Raw genomic sequence first — 13116 nt, forward strand, 5'->3', positions numbered from 1 at the left:
CACACACACACACACACATGAACTCTCCCAGGCACAGAGAAGCCCGTGCCTTGGCAGCCATGCAGCCCCTGGGAACGGGACCCCCGGGACAGGGCTCACCGTGCACCCCCGTGCCCACCCCAGCCCTCCCCTGCCTGGCCGGCTGGCGGGCTTTAATACAGATGCCAAACTCATAATTGTAACTGAGGGTGACAGGGTCACCTTGAGCCCCAGATGCTCGCGCGGTGACAGATGGCGTTGGCAAACCTGATTATCGGCCCCCGTGCCAGCGCCTGTGGCACCTGCATCCCCCGCCCCTCCCCGCTCCCCCAGCACTCATTACCCACCCATTACTGGGCCTGGGGGGTGGGGGTGGGGGCCGGCTGGCATTGCCCAGGAGGGGGCAGGGACTCCAGGGGCCCCCCCTGGCACCAAGGTTCCCAGCTGGCTCCCCGGCTGGCAGGAGGTGGGCACAGCTGAAGCAGGGCAGGGAGGGGGAAACAGCCACCTCGTGCCTGCCAGATAGAGGGGTGCTCACAGTGCCAGGGCCAAGCTGCCCACTCGGACCCTGCTTGGGGTTGGCACAGAACCCTGGAGGGAGGAGGGAGAGCATGCCCCTCTCTGTGGGCCTCGGGTGACCCTCCCCCACTCAGGGCCCTTGGAGCAGGGCCTTGGGAGCTGCCCGCCTGGCCTGTTCCCACCCCCCTGTGCAGGCCTGTGGGGTCAGAGGTCACAGGCTCCCACGCCCCGCAGGCCCATCTGTTTCCTCAGGTCCCCTCCTCCTGCTCCCCTCACCTGGGGCCTTCCTTCCTGAGGCAGGAAGAGGGCTGAGAGGGGCCTGGCCAGCCCCCCACCCCGCGCTCCAGGGGGCATTTGGAGGGAACCCCGACAGCGCCACATGTCCCTGCGTCTGTGCCAGACGGATCCATCTGCTAGGGCCCTGGTTCCAGCCGCCCAAAGCCGGGCTGCCCTCATCCACTGCAGAGCCTGCGCCCAGCTGAGGAAAGGGCACCCCAGATGCCCACGCTCTAGTCCGGGGCCACCCATTCCCAGGAAACCTGACTGGAGGGATACACACAAACACACATGCACGCATATCTACACACACATACCATCTACACACAAACATACATCTATACACATATATCTACACACATACATCTACACACACTACACACATGTACACACAAATATCTACACACATCTACACACATGTACACACACCATCTACACACATCTATACACACAAATATTTACACAGATCTACACACACACATGTGTGTGTTTAATTGCTAAGTCACGTCCAACTCTTTTGCAACCCCATAGACTGTAACCCACCAGGCTCCTCTGTCCATGGGATTTTCCAGGCAATAATATTAGAGTGTGTTGCCGTTTCCTTCTCCAGGGGAATCTTTCCCCCTCAGGGATTAAACCCGCATTCCCTGCATTGGCAGGCGGATTCTTCACCACTAAGCTACCAGGGAAGCCCCCACACATGTATATACACACACACAACTAGATTTGATCAAGCTTTATGGAGTTCCTGTAGATGCCACACTGAGCATGAAGCTGCATGGAGACTCGGGGTTGGGGGTGGGGATGACAGGAGGGGCAGCTGGGGGCAGATGGGTCCTGTCTCTGACTCAGGAAGCCCAGGTTTCTCCCAGCAGCTCCATCTGTCTCCTGGCCTTGGTTTCTCGGGAACCCTAGGACCAGGTCAGCACTGTGCCTCCCAGTCTGGGCTAGGCCATCTGTCCTCCCTGCAGCTGGAAGTATCTTTGACTCATTCTATGAGAGGAGGTCCAGCTCAGTGGTTTAAAACAGGAACCACCAGGCCTTGGGTTTGAATGCTGCCTCTGCCACATACTGCTGTGTGACTCTGAGGAAGTGATTTTGTCTCTTGGGGCCTCAGTTTCCTTTTCCATAAAATGGGATGCTACTGGGACTTCTCTGGTGGTCCAGCAGTTAAGACACGGCATTTCCACTGCAGGGAGGGTGAGTTCAATACCTGGTCAGAGAACTAATGTCCCACATGCTGAGTGGAATAGCCAAAAAGTAAAAAAAAAGAAATGAAAGGATGCTACTGACCTCTATATCATGGGGCTACTCTGAGGATGACATGAGTTGTGAAAGTAGTGAAAACGTTAGCTGCTCAGTCGTGTCCAACTCTTTGCGACTCCATGTACTGTAGCCCGCCAGCCTTCTCTGTTCATAGAATTCTCCAGGCAAGAATACTGGAGTGAGTAGCCATTCCCTTCTCCAGGGGATCTTCCCGACCCAAGGATCGGACCCAGGTCTCCTGCATTACAGGCAGATTCTTTATCATCTGAGCCACGAGTTAGTGCCTATCAAATACTTAAGAGCAGGGCCTGGCAAACAGTAAATGCTCAATAATTGTGTGCTTTGACCCCCACAGCTGGGGCTGGGCCTGGCGTCCCCAAGAGCAGGGAGGACTCTGGACATCCGACTGGCTGTCCCTGCATCCCTGGTTGCTGGACCCAGTGTGCATGGTCCAGGTCAGCGCCTCTCTCAGCCTGTCTTCCTGCATCTCTCCAAGGTGCGTGCATCCGTGTGTCTATCTGTGATGCTCAGCTCATGCCTTTGGGCTGCACTGACACTTCTCATCCCAGATGTCGCTAGTAATAAAGAACCTGCCTGCCAATGCAAGAGACATAAGAGACTAGAGTTCAATCCCTATGTCGGGAAGATCCCCTGGAGGAAGAAATGGCAACCCACTGCAGTATTCTTGCCTGGGAAATCCCATGGACAGAGGAGCCTGGCAGACTACAGTCCATGGAGCTGCAGAGAGTTGGACACGACTGATGCAACTTAGCACACACGCACAACACCCCTGCTGACTGGAGGATGGGCTACCGACTCAACACCAGAGAACCACAGGTGCAAAGTGCTTGCGAGCAGCACACAGCTGTTGGAGAGAAGAAGCAGGGCAGATTCCAAGGCAGAGATGTAGAAGGAGCAACATTAGCCAAACAGAGGTGATTTCGAAGGTGGACAGCCATGCAGCCCAGCTCAGAGAGCACCGGGGGCTGGGAGCAGAGAGATGAGTCAAGAGCAGTGGAGTCTGGACTTCCCTGGTGGTCCAGTGGTTAAGGATCTGCCTGCCAATGCAGGGGACACAGCTTTGCTCCCTGGTCTGGGAAGATCTCACAGGCTGAGGGGCAACTAAGCCCACATGCCAAAACTACTGACCCCGAGTGCCGCAACTACTAAAACCCCACAGCCTAGAGCCCGTGCCCTGCAACAAGAGAAGTCACGGTGATGAGAAGCCACGCACCACAACTAGAGAATAGCCTTCACTCACTGCAGCTAGAGAAAGCCCTCGCATAGCAATGAAGACCCAGTATAGCCAAAGTTAAATAATAAACAAATAGATAAAATTTTAGGAGAGAGCGAGCAGTGGAGTCTGGAGCCAGGGACTCCATCCTACCTTGCCTGGGTTCAATACTGACTCTGGCATCTGCTGGCTGTGTGAGTTGGGGCAACTTACTCAGCCTCTCTGGGCTGCAGTTTCCTCACCTGCAAAATCATCAATGTTCAACCAGGGGAAAAAAAAAAAAGAAAACTGCTCTAGGCCTTTCAAAACAGAGAATTAACGCAGACCAGGGCTGCTTTTCGAAAGCAGGAGACGATGAGGTGGCCTGAGGACTGGCACTTGTAGGAAGCTGCTGCCACCTCTGGGGTGAGGGACAATGGGAAGGGTGGTATTCCAGGATCCTTGGGTAGGCGGGGTGGATTAAACAGAAAACCCTTAGCTCACTGCCTGGTACATAGTCCGTACTAAAAAAATGCTAGTTCTTCCTGTGAGCCCTTCCAACTGAGTGGATCCAGAACTTGCTTCCAGAACATGGTCCTTCTCTGCTTAAACCTTGCACCCCACCATCCCCTCTGCCCACCTCTATATTTCTGCAACCCTTCCCTGCTCTCTCTGCCCCAGCCACCCTGGCCTCCTCACTGTTCTTTTTTTTTTTTTTTTTTTTAATATTTATTTATTTGGCTGCACCAGATCTTAGTTGCAGCATGTGGATCTCATTGTTATGTATTAACAGGCATGTATTAACAGGATCTAGTCCCCTGACTGGAGAAGGCAATGGCACCCCACTCCAGTACTCTTGCCTGGAAAATCCCATGGACGGAGGAGCCTGGTGGGCTGCTGTCTATGGGGTCGCACAGAGTTGGACACGACTGAGCGACTTCATTTTCACTTTTCACTTTTCACCTTCATGCATTGGAGGAGGAAACGGCAACCCACTCCAGTGTTCTTGCCTGGAGAATCCCAGGGATGGGGGAGCCTGGTGGGCTGCCGTCTATGGGGTCGCACAGTCGGACACGACTGAAGCGACTTAGCAGCAGCAGCAGCAGTCCCCTGACCAGGGATCAAACCTGGGGCCCCTGCACTGGGAGCACAGAGTCTCAGCCACTGGACCACCAGGGAATCCCCTCTTTTCTGTTATTTTAACTGAAGTATGTGTATGTGTGTGCTCAGTCCCTTCAGTTGTGTCTGACTGTTTGCAGCCCCACAGACTGTAGCCTGCCAGGCTCCTTTGTTCATGGGATTCTCCAGGCAAGAATACTGGAGTGGGTTGCCACGCAGTCCTCCAGGAGATCTTCCTGACCCAGAGATCAAACCCAAGTCTCTCTGTCTCCTGTGTTGCAGGCAGGTTCTTAAGCACTGGTGCCACCCGGGAAGCCCCTCATTGCAGTAGAGTTGATTTACAGTGTTGTGCTAATTTCTGCTGTACAGCAAAGTGACTCAGTTATACATATATATATACACTCTTTTTAATGTTCTTTTCTATTATGGTTTATCCCAGGAGATTGGATACAGTTCCCTGTGCTCTACAGTAGGACCTTGTTGTCTATCCATTCTAAATGTAATAGTTTGCATCTAGTAATCCCAAACTCCCACTCTGCCCCTCCCCAACCCCTTTCCCCACTGGCAGCCCAGTTTGGTTCTCTGTGCCTGTGACTCTGTTTCTGTTTTGTAGGTAGGTTCATTTGTGCTGTATTTTAGATTCCACGCTTTCTCTTTCTGACTTCACTCACTTAGAATGATAATCTCTAGCTGCATCCATGTTGCTGCCAATTGCGTTATTTCATTCCTTTTTACAGCTGAGCAATACTCCATTGTATAGATGTACCACATCTTCTTTATCTGCTTATCTGTTGATGGACACTTAGGCTGTTTCCAGGTCTTGGCTATTGTGAATGGTGCTGCTATGGGCATAGGGGTGCACCTATCTTTTTGAATTACAGTTTGGTTTGGGTCTAGCCCCAGGTGTGGGACCGCTGGATTGCACGGTAGTTCTGTTCCTTGCTGTTCTTTCAGTGCACCTAACTTGTGCATGTGTGCGTGCTACGTTGCTTCAGTCATGTCCAACTATTTGTGGCCCTACGGACTGCAGCCCACCGGGTTTCTCTGTTCATAGGATTCTCCAGGCAAGAATACTGGAATGGGTTGCCATGCCCTCCTCCAGGGGACCTTCCCAACCCAGGGACCAAACCCGACTCTTACATCTTGGCAGGCAGATTCTTTACAAGCACCACCTGGCAACCCCACACCAAACTTAGGCCTGCCTCCAAACCATTGCCTCTACCATGCCCTCCACCTGGATCTCTCTCCCATCCATCCTCCCAGAGCTCATTGCAACCCACCCTTCCCCCCTCAGAAGCACATCCAAGACAAATTCACCCTCCTGGTGGTCTCTCTCTCAGCACTCTAATCTCTTTCCTAAAGATTTATTATTATGTCTCTTTAGGGGATTGCTAATGTTCCTCTCTCTCCCAGCATATCTACTCCCTGAAGACAGGGAGTCTCTCCCTCTTGTTTACATCTATAGCCCCAGGCAGTGCATCGTAACAAAATCGAACACCAAACCCTAACACTCTGCCCAGCCCATGCTACTCACCTTCAAGGAACTCACTCCTTCCCACCATGCTGCGAGGCTGGAAGCATTATTATCCCTGTTTACAGATGAGGACACTGAGGCTCAAAGAAGTCCCTTGCTTGCCTGAATCTATACAGCTGCTGAGGGGCCTGCTATCCCTTAGAGCATCCTTGTGTGCCCCCTGGGAGAGCAGCAGCTCTGGAAGAGGGTACACAGCTGGATCCCAGGCCAAGAGTCCCCTCCACTGGGTGCCAGATGGGACAATGGAGGTGGCTGGTCCAGAGCTGGGGGATCACCACTGAGTTGCCTGGATTCAGTGAAGTTTTGCTGAATGGATAGCAAGCCAAAGGGTCTTGGGAACTGACACGCTGGTAGGCATGGTCCCCCCAAACTAAAGAAGGAAATGGCAACCCACTCCAGTATTCTTGCCTGGAAAATCCCATTGCCTAGACAGAAGCCTGGCAGGCTACATACAGTCCGTAGGGTTGCAAGAGTTGGGCATCACTTAACGACTAAACCACCACCAGGCATGGTTCCAGACAGTTTGCATGAGTTCTCAACTATCTTTTTTTAAATATTTATTTATTTGGCTGGGCCAGATCTTCACTGCGGAATGTAGGATCTTTTTTTAGTTGCAGCCCACAAACTCTTAGTTGTGGTATGTGGGATCTAGTTCCCTGACCAGGGATCAAACCTGGGCCCTCTGCACTGGGAGTGCAGAGTCCTAGCCACTGGACCACCAAGGAAGTCTCAGTTCTCAATTATCATTAACTGTCTTTTGCAAAGGTGGGAATTGAGGCACAAAGGGAAGCCACTTGCTCCGGGTCACACAGAAATCAGCAGCTAAGGCAGAAGTTAAGCTGAAGTATGCCTAGCTTCAAAGCTTGGACCATAAACGACACTTGGTAGGAATTACCAGAATCTTTATGGAGCACCAACTGAATGCAGATGACAGTGCTCCCTGTCCCCCTCTCGTTCAGGCTGTGCAATAGCCCTTAGAAGGCAAGTACTACTATTACTTACTCATTTCTTCAACAAACATTGTGTGCCTGGCTCTGCTGTGCTAGAGCAGGGATCGGGCTACAGAAGTGATTAAGGCAGGACTTCCGTGATGGTTCAGTGGCTAAGACTCCATGCTGCCAATGCAGGGGGGCCTGGGATTGATCCCTGGTCAGAGAACTAGACCCCACATGCCACAACTAAAAAAATCCTTCATGCCCTCTGGCCACGAGATGGAAAAACAGACTCAGGGGACAGGCTGGCCATAAGCAGAAGCTGGGGCCAAGATGGTGGCAATTGCACTGGCCTGGGTGGGAGAGAAAACTAAAGATTAGAGACATTCAGCTGAAGCATGCAAGGCTGACCCTAATCTGTCTGGTGCCACAGGCTGTGCTCTATCAGGACTGAGACCCAGCCCTCTCCTCCTCCTACCTGTATACTTCCTTGCGTGAGGGGCCAAGCCTTGCATAGCTCTGAGGCCACTTCCCGTGGATCCAGTGGAGAAGACACAGTGGCATCCACATCCTGCCCATGCTGCAGCCTGCCTATCCCTAGTTACCCAGTTAGGTGCAGTCCAAGAAGGTCTTCTGGCTGCCAAGGGCAAAGGGGGGCACTGGGAAGGCTGAGGCCCCTTGACCCAGAGACCCGGTCTGATTGGCAGCAGCCCTGGACTGAGCTGGAAGATCTTGGGGTCCAGGCTTCCCCAAACTTATGGGCAGCCAGGCCCCGCTGAGCTGGCTGAGGATCATGGGTCTATCTGTCTGTTGGTCAGTCTGGGACCGGGTTCAGGGCCTTAGGCAGCCATCCCTGCTGTCTGGTAATTGGAATCTGGGGTCTCCAGATCCACTTTTTCCTTTTTCTGGCTGTTTTTCAAGGCTTGCAGGATCTGTGCAAGGATCTGTGATCAAACCTGAGTTTGATCTGCAGGGATCAAACAGGCACAGCAGTGAAAGCACCAAGTCCTAACCACCAAACCACCAGGAGACTCCTTCCAGATCCACTTTGAATAATTTGCCCCTGAGCTGGGCAGCCTGGGAGGCACCTCTACAAACCTACAATGGGGAGAAGAGTAAAACCCCTACCTGCTGGGTTCTCACGCCTCCCCCTAGCCTGGCAGGGTATCTGGGGACTGGGCTGTGAGTGTGTAGGCTGTGCAGACCAAGAAGGGTCGGTGTAGAAACAGGGGTTCAAGACACAATGCTGAACTCCCTAAGGGGCCCTTTTACCATTGGGGCCCCATTCATCCTTTAGCAAACTCAGACTTTGCAGTTGGGCTTCTTGGGCTTCACTTCTTTTTTTGCAAAACACCTCAAATTTTACTCATGGTACAAAAGCATTTAATAAGTGCTATGTTGGTATAGAAAAACACACAGCTGTAGCTCATCCTTTAAAACCAGAACAGCCGAGTGAAAAGTTGGTCGAGATTCTTAGTTTTACTTGAAAAATAAAAACAAACAAAAAACTAAGGTACATATTGGGAACTGAACAACTACAGGTTTTCTTTCTAGAGATGTGACATCCATGTTTTCTGGTCAGTGATATTCTATCAAACACTGTACCAAACACAACGTGCCTAACATTGTTAATTGGCTGTACCCCAAGACAAAATGTTTTAGGTGTTAAAAAAATTTTTTTAATAAATAAAAAGAAAAAAAAAGAGACAATGTACTGAATCTAAGCAGACGGATGACCAGTAAAGTGGTTTGCTATCTCCTACCTGTGCTGAGCTAGACCATGGAACACACTCTTGGTAGTACCACTGTGTTGGTTTTTTTTAAGCTTTTTAGTTTTTTTAACTTAAAAAAAATTTATTTTTGGCTGTGCTGGGTCTTTGTTGCTGTGCAGGCTTTTCTCTAGCTGTGGGGAGCAGGGGTGGCTCTAGTTGCGGTGCACAGGCTTCTCATCACCGTGGCTTCTCTTGTTGCGGAGCATGGGCTCTGGAGCACAGGCTCAGTAGTGGTGGCACATGGGCTTAGTTGCTCTGAGACATGTGGGATCTTCCAAGATCAGGGACCAAACCCGTGTCTCCTACATCGGCAGATTCTTTACCACTGAGCCACCAAGGAAGAACTTGGACTTCACTCTTGACATTGAAACTTCTGACTGTGCAATCTCAAGTCCCTGAATCTCTCTGGGCCTCAGTTTCCTCTTCTGTAATATGGGGATAACAACAGTCCCTACCTGGGGGAATTCCCTGGAAGTCCAGAGGTTAGGACTCTTGTGTTCTCACTACCATGGCAGGGGTTCAAATCCTTTTTGGGGAACTAAGATCTTGCAAGCTGGGTGGTGTGGCCAAAACACAAGACAAAAGAAAAAGTCAATCTCTACTTAGCAGGCTTGTTCTGAAGGCAGGAGATAATTTATGTAAGGAGCTTCAAGCAGAGGTTGGTACACGGTAGCACTATGAGTAAGCTATGATGAACGCATTGTTGGTTCGTTTTGTTTTTTTTTTTCCCTTTAGCACAAATTAGAAGCCAGGAATGATTCTAGGCCCTGGGGTTACAGATGGACACCACAGAAAATGGGTCTTCACTGGCACAGGCTTTTTTTTTTTTTTTTTTTTTAACATTTATTTATTTGGCTGCACCAGGTTCTAGTTGCAGCATTTGGGATCTAGTTCCCTGACAAGGGATCAAACTCAGGCCCTCTGCACTGGGAGCTCAGAAACTTAATCACTGGACCACCAGGGAAGTTCCTGGCACAGACTTTAAATTGAACTGCAGAAAACAGGCAACACAGGATAATTTATAAGATGATTTATAAAATGATTTATAAGATAATTTATAAGATGATTTCAGAGTCTTAACTGTTGAAAGTGAAAGTTGCTCAGTCCTGAATGACTGTAACAGTCCATGGAATTCTCCAGGCCAAAATACTGGAGTGGGTAGCTGTTCCCTTCTCCAGGGGATCTTCCCAACCCAGGGATCGAACCCAGGTCTCCCACATTGCAGGCGGATTTTACCAGCTGAGCCCCAAGGGAAGACCCTTAACTGTTAGGAAGAGACTAAAATGGAATGTGCCTTCGAGGGGTCGGGGCCCCCAGGGTGGCCAGGGAAGGTCCCCCTGTGGAGGTGGATTTTTGCAGAGACGCTAGGTGGGAACGGCACAGTGGGGAATGGTGGTTGGAGTGCTCGAGGCAGATAAACGGTCGGCCGCGTCGTGTTAGTCTTTGGGACCTCGGGGTCGCCTGGCCCTGGCATCTGCGAGGTCCCCGTCTCGCACCCAGGTGAGGAGTTGCAGCCAGGGGGCTATGGGAAGCGGCCGAGCCGGTCCTCCCCGCGCCTCCCCGCGACTGTGATGGGGTGCGCTTGCCCTCTGGCGGTAACTCTCGGCATTGTATGCCGTCCGTGCAATGGACACCAGCCTCATAGCTCCCCACGTGAAGGTGCACGGGTACCTCCCACTCACCCTTCTACATCCGATTCCTTGAACGTGCCCCCCTCTGCGATCTTCCCTTCCGCTGTCCTCTAGACCGAGCTGATGGCAGCTCCAACCTGCCAGATACTAAGGCTCCAAACTTGGGAGCATCTTTAACCTCTCTCTGACTCCACCCCTTCCCCAGTTTGGTATGACGGCAGGTCCCATCCACTTCAGAATATGTCCAGAATTCGCCCACTTCTCACTGCCTCCTCTGTCCCGCACCTGGACATGGTCTCCATCATCTCCCACCTGAACTTGAGCCCCCTCCGCCCTGGGACCCCAGCTCCTGCCTCCTTCCTCCCCAAAATCTGTTCCCCGTGCAGCCCCCAGAGAGTGCCTGTGAGGACTTGAGGCGGGGCACGCCCTTCCTCTGCTCCTCCGCGTTCAGGGATCCCATCTCACTCAGGAACAGCAAAGAATTCTCCCTGCAGCCCTCCAGACCTCGCCCTATCTGCTCCCATCACCTCCCCACACACCCGCAACCCCCCTCCCCACCCCCCATCCCCTACCCTCACCCCATCCCCCACACTCATCTCTCCACACTCTCTCCCCCGTTTCCTCACTGCCTCCAGTCACGCGGTGCTGTGCTCAGTCGCTCAATCATGTCTGACTCTTTGCAACCCCATGGACTCCTCTTTGCAACCTGCCAGGCTCTTTTGTCCATGGGACTCTCCAGGCAAGGATACTGGAGTGGGTTGCCATGCCCTCCTCCAGGGGATCTTCCCGACCTAGGAACAGAATCTTGTCTCTGGAGTCTGCTGCAGTGCAGGTGGATTGTTTACGGCACTCCGGACCTCTTTACTATTCTCTAGACTCACCAGGCCAGAAAAAGGCGATGGCACCCCACTCCAGAACTCTTGCCTGGAAAATCCCATGGACAGAGGAGCCTGGTAGGCTGCAGTCCATGAGGTTGCTAAGAGTCGGACGCGACTGAGAGACTTTACTTTCACTTTTCACTTTCATGCATTGGAGAAGGAAATGGCAACCCACTCCAGTGTTCTTGCCTGGAGAATCCCAGGGACAGAGGAGCCTGGTAGGAGGCCATCTATGTGGTCACACAGAGTCGGACACGACTGAAGCAATTTAGCAGCAGCAGTAGACTCACCAGGCATAATCCCATAATCCCACACAGCTATACAGGGCTGCAACACTCTTCAAAGTTTCAACATGGAAAGAGCATTAAAAAAAAAAAATGAAGTTAAGAAAATTTCACAAGGTGCTGACCTTTTGGGGAAGGACATTAATTTACAGATATTTGCACAGTGAAAAGAGCAGCAGGATTTTCCTGTTGGGGAGGGGCATGTAAATAGGCATGATGAGATGGGGGGCTTCATTTTAGAGTTTAAAAATTCAATACAAAAAAATGCAAAGACAAAGATAGAGAAATACATACCCGAAAACAATGAATACCTTTGTTCTGCCCCCTGTGTTTTTGTTTTGCTTTGCTTTTTTTTTTCCTGGTTGCACAGTGCCCCATGAGTAATCTCAGCTCCCCAGCCAGGGATTGACCCCGTGTCCCTGCAGTGGAAGCTCAGAGTCTTAACCACTGGACAGCCAGGTAGTCCTGCCCCCTTGTTTTTTAAGTGAAGTATTGATATTTTGGGCATTCAAACAAGTATAGATAAAAATAGATAAAACACATTATAGATATAGATAAATATATGGTAATATGCATATAATATAGGTATATACAAATAGAATATATAGGGATGCCCCTGGTAGTCCAGGGGTTTCCCTAGTGGCTCCGCGGTAAACAACCTACCTGTCAATGCAGGAGACTTCGGCTCAGGCCCTGGGTTGGGAAAATCCCCTGGAGAAGGAAATGGCCACCTACTCCAGTACTCTTGCCTGGGAAATCCCATGGACAGAGGTGCCTTGCTGGGTTACAGTCCATGGGGTCACAAAGAGTCAGACGTGACTTATCGACTAAACAACAACAATTGGTGGTCCAGTGGCTAAGACTCCTAGTTTCCAGTACAGGGGGGCTGAGTTCGATCCCTGATCAGGGAACTAAATCCCAGCAGCCGCTACTGAAAAATCCCTCATGCCTCAAGGAAGATCCAGCATAGTCAAGTAAATACATTATATATGGGGGGAGGGGAGAGAAAGATAAAAATACAACACCACTGTACTCATTACCCTGTACTCATTCGTTGGATCATAGAAAAAGCTAGGGAATTTTCTTTAAAAATCTATTTCTGCCTCATTCACTACACTAACCTTTGACTGTGTGGATCACAACAAAACTGGAAAATTCTTAAAGAGATGGGAATACCAGACGACCTTACCTGTCTCCTGAGAAATCTGTATGCAGGTCAAGAAGCAACAGTCAGAACCTTACATGGAACAACTGACTAGCTCAAAATCGGGAAAGGAATATGTCAAGGCTGTATATTGTCACCCTGCTTATTTAACTTATATGCAGAGTACATCATGCAAAATGCAAAATGCCGGGCTGGATGACTCACAACCTGGAATCAAGATTGTTGGGAGAAGTATCAATAACCTCAGATATGCAGATGACACCCTAGTGGCAGAAACTGAAGAGGAACTAAAGAGCCTCTTGATGAGGGTGAAAGAGAAGAGTGAAAAAGCTGGCTTAAAACTCAACATTCAAAAAACTAAGATCATGGCATTCAGTCCCATCACTTCATTGCAAATAGATGGGGGAAAAGTGGAAACAATGACAGATTTTATTTTCTTGGGCTCCAAAAGCACTGCAGATGGTGACTACAGCCACAAAATTAAAAAACACTTGCTTCTTGGAAGAAAAGCTATGACAAACCTAGACAGCATATTAAAAAGCAGACAC

The 13116-nt window shown here is 50.7% G+C and overlaps 1 non-coding gene across 1 annotated transcript; it reads right to left on the reverse strand.

Moving 5' to 3' along the window:
* Window positions 1-6558: 6558 nt before the first annotated feature.
* TRNAG-CCC (transfer RNA glycine (anticodon CCC)) lies at window positions 6559-6631 on the reverse strand. The gene has a single exon. It is a non-coding gene; the product is annotated as a tRNA-Gly (tRNA).
* Window positions 6632-13116: the final 6485 nt, after the last annotated feature.

The sequence above is a fragment of the Bos grunniens genome, chromosome 7 (genome assembly GCF_055505025.1).
Source record: "Bos grunniens cultivar Pamir isolate PY7600 chromosome 7, Bosgru_T2T1.0, whole genome shotgun sequence".
Classification (NCBI taxonomy): Eukaryota; Metazoa; Chordata; class Mammalia; order Artiodactyla; family Bovidae; genus Bos; species Bos grunniens.